We start from the raw sequence: 13,285 nt of genomic DNA on the forward strand, positions 1-13,285 counted from the left end.
AGGATACAGCCCTAGCCTCATACTGGTCCTCTGCTTTTGCTAGGGTTTCATTTATCTCCATTTACAGGGTACTTTTTTTTTTTTTTCAGGCAGTGGAGATAAAAAGCATAATGGCTTTCAGACTGCTTAAGCCTCACAGTTTGCTATGTAAAAAGGTGAATGTAGTAGACTGAGAAAGTCAATCAGGAAAATCCTAGGTCTAAGAGATAATAAAGGGGTAGGGAGGGAGAAGATGAGAAGAGCTGCTTGCCTCTCCTTGCTCACAACTCTCCTTGGTTATAGCAATTCACAAAGCCATGAAGATACTTTACAGTATATACAGAATTGCTTTGGTCAAAGCATTTTCTGATTGAGATAGCTGCCTACCAGAAGACATAAAAAAACAAAACAGACAAAAATCTGCTGTCCTTACTAGTTTTGTTTTAAAATTTTGAGAATTCTGGTCATATTAAAAGTACGCCATTTTACTATAGGGTTTAATAGAGAGCTTTAATAACTGTGTGACTGTTGGCAAGTATGTAATGCCTCTGAGTTTTCATTTCTTAGTTTGGTAAATGAGGATAATTATGTGAGTTCATACCAAAAATATGCACGCCATATGAAGAGTATCACGTAATACCTGGCACAGACCAAGTGCTTGATAAATGTTAGTATCATTATTATTCCCACAAGAAGCCCATTTCTCCTGGTTTTACTATAGCCGTTGAAAGGACATTTGTTCTTGCTGCATATTTCCTCAGAATAAATGTTCCTCTTAGTGGCATCCCTGGATGGAGGGAATAAGCTTCAAATAATAATCTCATTTGTTATATAATCAAATGTTTCTTGCTAGATTTTAAAGATATATGACTAACATGTGGGATTTTTCTAACCGTTGATTTTAGTAAGTTCACAAACCAGAAGTAAGCATTATAGCTTAATGCTGTGTAGAAATATATGGCATACCCTAAAAGCCATGTGGCATGATAAAACTGACTATACCAGTAAACCAAAAACAAAAACAAAAAACTGTTGCCTTCGAGTCAATTCTGATACCAGCAGTTTGGGTTAAGAAGAAATAGCCCTACGTCTCTTTATCTACACTGTCCAATATGGTAGCCGCTGGCCCCACGTGTCTATTGATCATTTGCAATGTGGCTTCTCCAAGTTGGAATGTCTGTAAATATAAATATTCACTGGGTTTTTGAAGACTTAGTATGCAAAAAAGGAATATAAAGTATTTTATTCATAATTTACATTGATTATACATTGAAGTGATAGTATTTTAATACTATCGAATCCTGTACTATCGAATCCTGGGGGATTCGAACTGCTGACCTCTTGGTTAGCAGCTGTAGCACTTAACCACCACGCCACCAGGGTTTCTATTTTAATATAGTTGGTACAAAATATTAAAACTAATCTTACCTATTTCTTTTTTACTTACTATGATTTTGTCACTAGGAAATTTGAAATTACAATTGCAATACATTTCTTTTGGGCAGTGTTTCTTTGGACCAATACTTCTCAATGATTCTTATTGATACGCTTGCACTATGTCTTAAAATTGCACCTAAGGAACCACACAAAAATTCACATTCTTATGATCCCAGTGATTTTGACTCCAGTGCCTAAGGACATTGCATTTTCAACAAGAATACATATGTTTCTGATGCAGATGGTCACTGTATCACACTTTGAGAAGCACTTCCACAGGCTAATGTGTCCTAAGTTGAAACGGAATGTTTAGAAACACAGGTGTGAATGAGGAGATATTACGGACAATAAGCAGACAGGTATGAAGGCAGAAAAGCGAAGGGAAGGAGCAAAATGGCAGAAGATGCCGATCTATCTCCCTTCAGGATCTTTTCACTGATGAATAGTGAAGATAAGTCTGCCTTCTTTCCCATAATTTAGCATGAGTGAAGGGGGACAATGAAAGTCTTTGATATGAACTATGAGGACCTCTCACCAGAAGATCATAAAATTTGGAGGTAAGGTTTACAAGGCTAAGGTGAATAAAAGTAATGACAGATTTTTTTTGTTTTCATTGGTTGTTGTTGTTAGGTGCTGTCGAGTCGGTTCCAACTCATAGCGACCCTATACACAGCAGAACGAAACACTGCCCAGTCCTGAGCCATCCTCACAATCGTTGTTACGCTTGAGCTCATTGTTGCAGCCACTGTGTCAATCCACCTCGTTGAGGTTCTTCCTCATTTCTGCTGACCCTGTACTCTGCCAAGCATGATGTCCTTCTCCAGGGACTGATCTCTCCTGACAACATGTCCAAAGTATATAAGACGTAGTCTCGCCATCTTTGCTTCTAAGGAGCATTCTGGTCGTACTTCTTCCAAGACGGATTTGTTTATTCTTTTGGCAGTCCATGGTGTATTAAATATTCTTCAACCTCATCATTTTCAATCACATCATATGCATGTGAAAGCTGGACAATGAATAAGGAAGACTGAAGAAGAATTGATGCCTTTGAATTGTGGTGTTGATGAATATTTTAGTGGTAACTAAGAAAATTCTTTTTACATTGCCATTTCTTTTACCATAGCAAATTTGTTGATGATGAGACACACAAGTGGTATAGATCAAATTTGGAGAAACAGAAATATTCCATATAACCTCTGCATTCCACTTCTCTCATGGTATACTGTCTTAGTCATCTAATGCTGCTGTAACAGGTATATCACAAGTTGATAACTTTAACAAAGAGAAATTTATTCTCTCACAGTCTAGTAGGCTACAAGTTCAAATTCAGGATGTCAGCTCCAGGGAAGGGCTTTGTCTTTCAGTCAGCTCTGGAGTAAGGCCCTTGCCTCTGGTAGAGAAGCTTCTCAGTGCCGGGACCCCTGGTCCAAAGGATGTGCTATTCTCCTGGCTCTGGTTTCTTGGGGGTGTGAGGTCCCCATGTTTCTCTGCTTGCTTCTCTCTTTTATATCTCAAAAGAGATTGACTTAAGACAAAATCTAATTTTGTAGATTGAGTCCTGCCTCATTAACATACCTGCCTTATCAACCTCATAAAGGTAGGATTTACAACACACAGAGAAATCGCATCAGATGACAAAATGGTGGATAATCACACAATACGAGTAATCATAGCTTAGCCACGTAGACACATATTTTTGGGGGACACAATTCAATCCATGACATTAATTAATTACATTCTAAGAACCAGGTAACAGAATCACAATCATTAACTACTAGCTACTACTTCAGGAACATAGAACCTTCCCTCACCAAGTAGAGCTTATATGGCTCTTCCTTGGCTGCCAAAAGCAGGGGGGTGGGGGGGGGAATCTTTCATATATATAAAGAAACTCTAAGTGGAAAACAACCCAACTCAGCCTCTACTTTTGGGATTCTTCTACTATCAATGACCTTTTATTTCCTTCCTACCAACATGATGCCTTTGCCTCAACTACTCTTTCCTCACAGTTTGCTCTGCTTTTTATGTTATTGTGTCTCTACAGTCTTTCCCCTGCCCAGCTAGCATTAGACACAGAACTGATAAAGCCATGCTGACTGGATCGTGACTGTCCAATCCCAACAGGGCATCCCTTTCAAGATTGCCTTTCAGTGCCTTCACTCTCCTACATGAACAAGCTACGGCGTTGGTTGGAGATTTTTGCAATCAGGTTCCATCTTCATTTTGCTGTAGAAGTCAGCAGGGCAAGCACCTCTCCCACTGAGGGCAGCAAGCCCTCACAGTGAGATGCAACATATACTACATGCACTTCTCAGTGATAAGAACAAAATTTCTAGTCCAGAGGAGGGCCTTATGGAAACACATGGTAGTATATTTTCAGGCTTAAGTTGACAGACAGTTTAGGTTATTTCTCCAAATCTAAAATTTTCAATTGTAATATCTTCAAGGAAATCACACAATTTTTGTTGAATTGGCTAGTGTACTGAGATAATTTAGTCCAATTTCCCAAGAAAATTAGCATCTTAAATGGATATTATCCATCCTGAACTTAAACAATAGTAGTAAACTATGTTCCAAACATTATTCCTAGCATTTTGCATGGATTAACCCATTTAGTCCTAACTACTGATATTACTAGGTCCTTACTCTCTTTATGGAGCCCTGGTGGAGCAGTAGTTAAGAGATTGGCTACTAACCAAAAGGTCAGCAGTTGGAATACACCAGCCACTCTTTGGAAACCCTATTGAGCAGTTCTACTCTGTCCTATAGGGTCACTATGAGTCAGAGTTGACTCAACAGCAATGGGGTTGGGTTTTTTGTACACCCCCCCACCCACTTTACAGATAATAAAAAGAAGGGAGTAAGTAACTTTCCCAAAGTCACAAATTGAGAATGTGAGATGATATTTGGATACTGGCAATCAACTTCCAAGTACTAGAGAGGATTATGTTTTCCAGACCCCAAGGCCACTTTGTTTGGGCCAGTAAGAATTAAGCTCAGAGCTTTTCTAGAAAATAGTAAAAAAAAAAAAGAAAGAAAAACACTTGCCCTTTCTTTCAGCAACCATTAGGGTGGCTGAAAGACTAGGATGTAATCCTAGAACTTTGTAACCTTCCAGGAATCTCCAGTGGTAAGCCAGAGATGGCAAGGCTCTAGGCCCTGAGGATTCCCTGGATTCAGATATGCCTGGAACCTGAATTACTCCTTTCTCTGATACGTAAGCCAAAGGCCTCTTTTTCTTTACGCCAGGTTGACTTGTTTTCTGTCAAGTGCAAACAAGTAAATCCTTCATGGTGATTAATTAACTAACTGACACAAAACCCCAAGCTTTTAATGCTGAGTCCAATATCTTGCACATATTAGATATTCAATAAAATACTAGTTTCAATCATCCCTTACTAGACTTTAGACACAATGATTATGTGTTATATTTCCCTATTTTACATAGTGTCTAGAAAAGTACTGAAAGCACAAAAAACATCCAATATATATTGACAGAGCAATCGACTGATGGAGAGCTATATCCAGGAGAAATTAGACAGTGGAAATGTACCCACCAATCTTTCCCCCTTCTGTCTCTGAGTTAGAGCAGGAAAGTGCCATCAGCAAGGCTCACAGGAGCACACTACCACCAAGAGTTTACAAACTGGACTTGACGCATAGACATTAACTTGCCAGACCCACCCCAGTGCCACCTGGCTAATCGATGGGCCAGAAGGGTCTCCAGAAGAAAGACTCAAGGGAGCTAGGGAAGTGGAAAGCAGTTCACTGAAGTTCTTGGCATCTGCCCGAGGGCACAGCTGGAGATATTAATAATCATTTCTCTCATCAGACCGCCAAAAACGAGTGTAGAGTGAGAGGGGGGAAAAAAACAAGTGTTTTGCTGCCTCCTGTTTGAATTAATCTCTTCTGACAACTGCTGATTTGGGCTTGTGATTTGATCCTCCATATGTCTAGCTCTATTGGTCAATTAAGTGCAGAGGGTGATTGGGGGAAGCAGTGATGCTCAGCCTGATTACAGGAGGAAGCATCAGGCGGCATTTAGAATATGCAAAACAGCCCATGAGCTGGGTTTGAATGGAGCCAAGCAGAGCAAGAGTGGTGTCTGATACTCTCAGGAGGGTCCTGGTCGGACCTCAGCCCTCAGAGCACTAACCCAACAAGCTGGAAGTCAGTGTCTGCTTCCCATGAACAATAAATAAGTTCTAGAGAATTACAGAGGGGATCTAAGGCTTACACAAAATTAGAATACATCCTGTCAACTAATTCACATCTTATTTTTTTCCAAATTTTCCAAGTAAAACACCATAAAAACGAAAACAGGAAATAAAGTGGTATTTAACTTGGAAAGTACGATTTACACATTTGAAGATATGATCTAAAATAGAATTAAAAAATGGGAAAGGAGAACACTTAAGTTAGAGAAAAAACTTAGAAGCAATTAATATAGCTCATATATTACTATGCAATAATAAAACACACACACACACACACCCCCCTCAGGAACTGTGAGTTCTAGCCCCCACCCCGTTAATGGCTTGTTGGTTACTTTGCAGCATGACACTTCTTTTCTTCATTGCCTTACCTCTCTATTATCAAAGAGGCTAATGGAGGCAGTAGGGTACTTTCTCTTCTCACAAATACAAAATCAAACTTGACCTAACAGCTCAAGAGAATGTTTTGACTGGAGTGATGACAGCCCAAAATCTTTTGAGAATTTAATACTGAAGTATCTCTTGTGACTACTGGGAAGAATAGCTAATAAAAATGATTGTGCACCATATTTACCAAAGAAAGTTCCATACCAATGCAAAATAATCATCACAACTGGTAACAAGCTCATTTCAAAGTAACATTACATCAAGAAGCAATTGTGATTTTCAGGATGTGGTCACAGACTTACAATGCCATAGAACATCAGTGTTTCCGCTTTTTTTGCTCTTAAAAGATCTTATATCTTATCTAAGGCCCGAAAAGACAGAAGAACAACTATGCTTACAAATTAATGAGTTAGCAAACGGTGCAAAATAAATGGAAAAAAAAATGGGCTGGATCAAAACATCTAAGTTTAATATATAATAGAAGCAAGCTGTAAAATTAATTCTAATTCATTTTGAACAAAGTCAACCAAAGAAAATTCAACATGGACAAAGGTAAGCTCCATCACTATGGTCCACTACTTCCTCACAAGTACCAAATGGAGAATGAAATTTTACAGCATTACATCTGTGTTAGACACTGTGAATGCAAGCCTCAATATGACTCAACCTTTGTTGATATGCCAAGAATACTCACGCATTCTTAGACTTAATACAAGTACGGCACCTTATATACGGATGGTCACAGACAGTGCTCTATTCCATTACCATAATTCTACTGACTAAACATGTTTTTTAACTCTGATCTTCACACTTAGAGATGTAGACCAATCAACAGAAGAGTACCCATAATGGTGAAGAGGACTTGAAACTGTCAGCTGAGGAAGAATGAAAAGAAATAGGGGTCAAAGGGGGGGGGGGTTTGGGGGAATCAATGGCAAAATTATCAGTTTAACTATTTTAAAGGGTTTTCTGAGGAAAGGTTTAGAATTATTCGGAATGGATCTACAATTAAAATCAATGGATAATAATTTCAAAGATAATAGACTTGTTCCAAATTAAGAGAATTTTTAACAAGTAGAGGAAATCTCGGTGGCATACTGGTTAAGTGCTACGGCTGCTAACCAAGAGGTCAGCAGTTCAAACCCGCCAGGTGCTCCTTGGAAACTCTATGGGGCAGCTCTAATCTGTCTTATAGGGTCGCTATGAGTTGGAATCGACCCGACGGCAGTGGATTGGTTTTTTTTTTGGTTTAACAAGTAGAATGACCTGGTTGATAAAACAGTGAGTTCTTTGACAGTAAAACCAAGAACCCATTGTTATGAAGTCAAAGCAACCCTATAGGACAGAGTAGAACTGCCCCACAGAGTTTTCAAGGAGCGTCTGGTGGATTCGAACTGCTGCTGACCTTTTGGTTAGCAGTATAACTCTTAACCACTGTACTGCCCTCTGATAAAAGGGGCTCAAAATAAACTAGGCAAAAACCCACGCTGTAGAACAGGTTCATGTGTCAATTAATTATCTGGACTAAATTACTTCTGAGATCATTTTGAATTCTAAGATTCCTAGATAATATCAGAATATAAGAATTCCACAACTATTTATTGACTATCTAGAGAAAACATGCTAAGTCTTGAGGTATATAAACCTTCTAGTTAACTGTAATGATGTGAAAATATAAAATTGATATAATGAGGACTATGAGACTAATAGCTAGTACAACAGTTGTTTCAAAAGCACAGAAAAAACAGGGGAGGCAGACTTGCTGTCTAAACCCCTGTTCATAAAAATAAACAAACAAATAAAAATAAACAGACAACAAAGGTCAGTATTTGATTGATTGATTGATTTGGTATAAGTTTTCTGGAATAGCTACATGCTAAAAACTGATTTTTCCTGTTATTGTTATTGCCATTACTGATGAATAGAGATATAGCACAGAAAATTGAATCCAGTGACAATATAAAGCTTAATTTTAATTTCTACTTTAACTTTTACAAAGGCTGAAATCTAACAGCCTGGATAAGATTTACTCCTGCCTTTTTTTTTTTCTTTTTTATATTCTCTACTCCCTGAGCTAATGGTGCTCATGAGTGGCCAAAAGAGGGAGAGTCTTAAGTCAGCTGTCTAATTACTAAATTGTAAAGTTGGCTCCTGCATAAATGAGAGTTTATGTATGAATTTTATGTATAAATATGTATAAATTACAGGTTATCTAAAAATGGATGTGTATGTTAAAAATAGTAACATTCAAACTGGATGATCTGATGAGATAAAAGTAAGCCATAAAAGTTAAAGTATTTAAAACAAACAAACAACATTAACAACAGTGGACATTATGAGACATGTAGCCTCATTTCATCAATCTTTTTTTTCAGTGTGGCGGAAAGTAGCAGAGCACCCTGTGCCTTGTCTGCAGTGTGGGAACTCTAACCAAAATATTTATTGAATCAATGTGTCCACAGTATTTCTACCTGGCCTGTCCAGATCAAAGCAAAATCAATGGCAATTTTTTTTTTTTTTGACCTTCAGAAAAGCAAAAGTCTGCCGTAGGCCTGATAAAGCAAAGGCCAGTTGCAGGTCTCCTTTTCCTCACTGCCTTTAATGGAAATGCTAACGATACCACAGAAACCCTGGTGGCCTAGGGTTTAAGTGCTATGGCTGCTAACCAAAGGGTCAGCAGTTCGAAACCTCCAGGCGCTCCTTGGAAACTCCATGGGGCAGTTCTACTCTGTCCTATAGGGTCACTATGAGTCTGACTCGACGGCACTGTATTACTCAGCAATTCTACTTCTAGGGATTGGGAAGCAGTATTTTTCTTAATGATCGAAAGTGTGGACTCAGACTCAAGCTCTAGTTCAAATATTAATTGTGTGACCTTGAGCAAATTTCTTAACCTCTCTAAGCCTCAATAGCCTCATCTATAAAGTGGAGACACTAGTACATACTTCCTTAGGTTTTTTGAAGATTGAAGGTACACTTAAAGTGATTAGCATAATCGTGCAGATATTTAAAATCCTGTCTTCACATCAAAATTAGGACAACCGTTGCAAAGTTCTTAATTTTGGACAAACTTGACTTACTCCTTCTCAGAACTACCTTTATGATCTGTAGTTTATTGATATTCCCTCCGAGTTTACTGAGGGTAAATATGAAAAACAACCAAACAAAGCCTGTTTGTGGCTCTCCTACAACACTGTTGTTAAAAGATATTGTTGATTATGTTATTTACTTACCCTGGTTTTAAGATTCCATAAAAGGAATTCATTTTTGTGTGTGTATTGCCAGTAAAAACAGTTCTCTCTCTTGAAGAATTGGTATGTTTTATCAGTTAACAAAATAAATAAATAAACAAATAAATTTCTCTCTGTTGCTTTGGCTGTCAGGAAATTCAAGCTAAATTTCACATTCATATTTGTTTTTTTTCTTTGTAAGATTGTTTTTTTTGTATGATAAATACCTTATCATATAATTTTCATGGTAGTATGCAGATTCAAATATTTTGTAATGGGATCCAGAGAATGCATTAGTTTTTGAAGTACAGGGTAACTATTATAAGGTGCCCTGGTGGCTCAGTGGTTAAGCACTCAGCTGCTAATCAGAAGGTTGGTGGTTTGAACCTACCAGCTGTTCAGTGGGAGAATGATGTGGTGGTCAGCTTCCATAAAGATTATAGATTTGGAAACCCTATGGAGCAGTTCTACGCTGTCCTGTAGGGTCACCATGGGTTAGAATCAACTTGACAATTATTGGTTTCTGGTTTGGGTGACTATTATAATAATAACATGGCCATCATGGAGCCCTGCTGGCACAGTGGTTAAGAGTTACCGCAAGTACAGCTGCTAAACCAAAGGTTTGCAGTTTGAATCTACCAGCCATTTCTTGGAAACTCTATGGGGCAGTTCCACTCTGTCCTATAGGGTTTCTATGAGTCAGAATTAACTTGATGGCAACTGATTTTTTTTTTAATAAAAATAATATGTGATAATATACCTTATAAACAATAAACACATGATAATGCTCAATTCTGATATAGGTCTGGAGAGAAGGCATCCTAGAAAACTGTCTGTTATAGTATAAAACATCTCTTAAGTTTTTGGCCAATATTTATAAATAGCCTTAAACAGTTCAAACTAATTCAAAAGGGAATTTTGCTTCTAGAAGTCTGTTATTTTCAAATAACATCATCATAAATAAGGAGAAAAGTTTATGTACAAATATGTTCACTGCAGCATTATAACTGTAAATTTATTTTATGAAAAGATCTCTAACAAAAAGAAATCATGAATGAATGAAATGCCTATAATTCCAATTTGATAGATCTTTAAATGCATTATTTTACTGAAAATAATAATGTTGAGTAGAAAAAGAAGGCAACAAAGTATATTCCTTTTAAAATTATGTCCCCAGATCATACGCCAACATAAGATTTAAAAGCCTGGAAGGACATATACCAAAATGTTAACATTGCTAAAATCTCATTGACAGGATTGTGAATAGTCCTTATTTTTTTCTTTGGAATTTATTATGTTTCTTTCTTTCTTTTTTTTTTTTTTTACAGCAAATATCACATTAATTAGAAATAAAAATATTTCTAATAGTAAAGAAAAATAATTTTTGAGAAATATTCTAATTACACAGACAAGGAAAGCAGATAAAAATTTTCATATTATTCCAACAAAGTAATTTTATTAGAGAGCATACCTAGGCAAACAAATGTACTAATTCCACTTTACCAGACCCTGAAAGCAGTGTATTTGAGATAGTTCTGAGTTCTGATAAAGTGTACTAGGGTAAGAGAAAAAGTATTCCTACTGGGGTTCCAGTTCATACATGCATGGGTTTATTTCAAACAAAACATGCTTAAACATGTCTCTGCGAGTGGTGAATGGATAGTTGCAGACAAGTTCTCTCAGTAATATACTTGCCTTAATCTTGTAAGGGTGCCTTCAAAAAAAAAAAAAAGAATGCCTTCTGGGCCATGAAAAAAGTGAATTTGAGGGTAAATATCAAATTTTTAACAAAACTCAAACAGACATCTTCCCAAATCATTGAAGCTTTGCCACAAGCTTATGGGAATGCTGCCCCACATGACACAACAGCTTTTAGATGGATCAAGCTTTTTAAGGAAGCTGGGGGAAGACCTCGAAAAGGAGCCAAGACCTCTCAGAAGGTTATGGCAATTTTTGGGGTTTCCAAAGGGGTAATCTTGGTAGATTTTCTTGAGGGACACAGGATGACCATGGTGGCTTATATGAAGAAATTGTGAGAAAACTGAAAACTGTATTGGTAAGAAAAAAGGCCTGGAAAGTTGTGCTAAGGAATTTTTTTTCCATCACAACAGTGCACCTGCTCATTTTTCGAGGGTAGCAAGGGTTTTTTTTAATGAGAATTTTGTTGGGAAACCTCACTCCACCTACCCTACAGCCCTGATCTTGCCCTTTCAGGCTACTTTTTGTTCCCAAAACTCAAAGAACATTTAAAAGGAACACGATTAGAGTCACTTGAGGATGCGAAAACTGCCATTTTGACTTGGTGTAAATCCAAGAGCCCAAAATTCTGCAGGGAAGGGTCAGAGAGATGAGAACCCCACCTTCAGAATTGTATAGGCCTAGATGGAGGATATGTCGAGAAACAATAGCTTCACATTTTGATGTTTTTGTGTAATAGAAATTTCTATGATTTTGTAGCAATACTCTTTGACTTACTCTTGGATGTTGGCCAAATTACCCCAAATACCACAGAGCACCAAAAGTTATGGAAGAAATCATTGGACGCAAACTTGAAAATATGGTTAAATCTATTACCTGTGTTTTATTGATTATGCAAAGGCATTCGGCTGTGTGGATCATAACAAACTATGGATAACACTGCGAAGAATGGGAATTCCCGAACACTTAATTGTGCTCATGAGGAACCTTTACATAGATCAAGAGGCAGTTGTTCGGCCAGAACATGGGGATACTGATTGGTTTAAAGTCAGGCAAGGTGTGCGTCAGGGTTGTATTCTTTCCCCATACCTATTTAGTCTCTATGCTGAGCAAATAATCCAAGAATCTGGACTATATGAAGAAGAAAGGGGCATCAGGATTGGAGGAAGACTCATTAACAACCTGTTATGCAGATGACACAACCTTGCTTGCTGAAAGTGAAGAGGACTTGAAGCACTTACTAATGAAGATCAAAGACCACAGCCTTCAGTATGGATTACACCTCAACATAAAGAAAACAAAAATCCTTACAACTGGACCAATGAGCAACATCATGATAAACGGAGAAAAGATTGAAGTTGTCAAGGATTTCATTTTACTTAGATCCACAATCAACAGCCATGGAAGCAGCAGTCAAGAAGTCAAAAGACGCATTGCATTGGGCAAATCTGCTGCAAAGGACCTCTTCAGGGTGTGGAAGAGCAAAGATGTCACCCTGAAGACTAAGGTGCACCTGACCCAAGCCATGGTATTTTCAACCACATCATACGCATGTGAAAGCTGGACGATGAATAAGGAAGACTGAAGAAGAGTTGACGTCTTTAAATTGTGGTGTTGGCGAAGAATATTGAATATACCATGGACTGCCAAAAGAATAAATAAATCTGTCTTGGAAAAAGTACAACCAGAATGCTCCTTAGAAGCAAGGATGGCAAGACTACATCTTACATACTTTGGACATGTTGTCAGGAGGGATGAGTCCCTGGAGAAAAACATCATGGCAGAGTACAGGGTCAGCGGAAAAAAGGAAGACCCTCAACGAGGTGGATTGACACAGTGGCTGCAACAATGAGCTCAAGCATAACAATGATTGTAAGGATGGCACAATACCAGGCACTGTTTTGTTCTGTTGTGCATAGGGTCACTATGATTCAGAACCGACTAGTTGGCACCTAACAACAACAATTAACGACAAAGCTTCCAAATGCATTGGCACACATGATCTTGGGTTGGAATCTATTCTTGCAGTACTCTCCAAAGTAAGAATATTGTGCGTTAATGATTTTCTTACCTACAGGCGTTGAATGACTCACTCAGGATCGCTCACAGCAATCCTGTGTGGAGGCAAGACTCTAACTCAAGTCTCCAGTTTTAAAATCTTTGGGAAACTCATCAGTCAGGGAATGCATTGCTTTTAATGTCGTTTAACTAACTCTCTCTCTCTCTCTACCCTCTTTCTACTTGCCTTCTCTCCTCTTCCTTCCCTTCTTTTCTCTCTCTTTCCTCCCTTCCTTTGCCTCCCTCCCTCTCTTCTTCCCCCACAGAAAAATATCATATTAC

Source organism: Elephas maximus, chromosome 1 (assembly GCF_024166365.1).
Source record: "Elephas maximus indicus isolate mEleMax1 chromosome 1, mEleMax1 primary haplotype, whole genome shotgun sequence".
In the NCBI taxonomy this organism is placed as follows: domain Eukaryota; kingdom Metazoa; phylum Chordata; class Mammalia; order Proboscidea; family Elephantidae; genus Elephas; species Elephas maximus.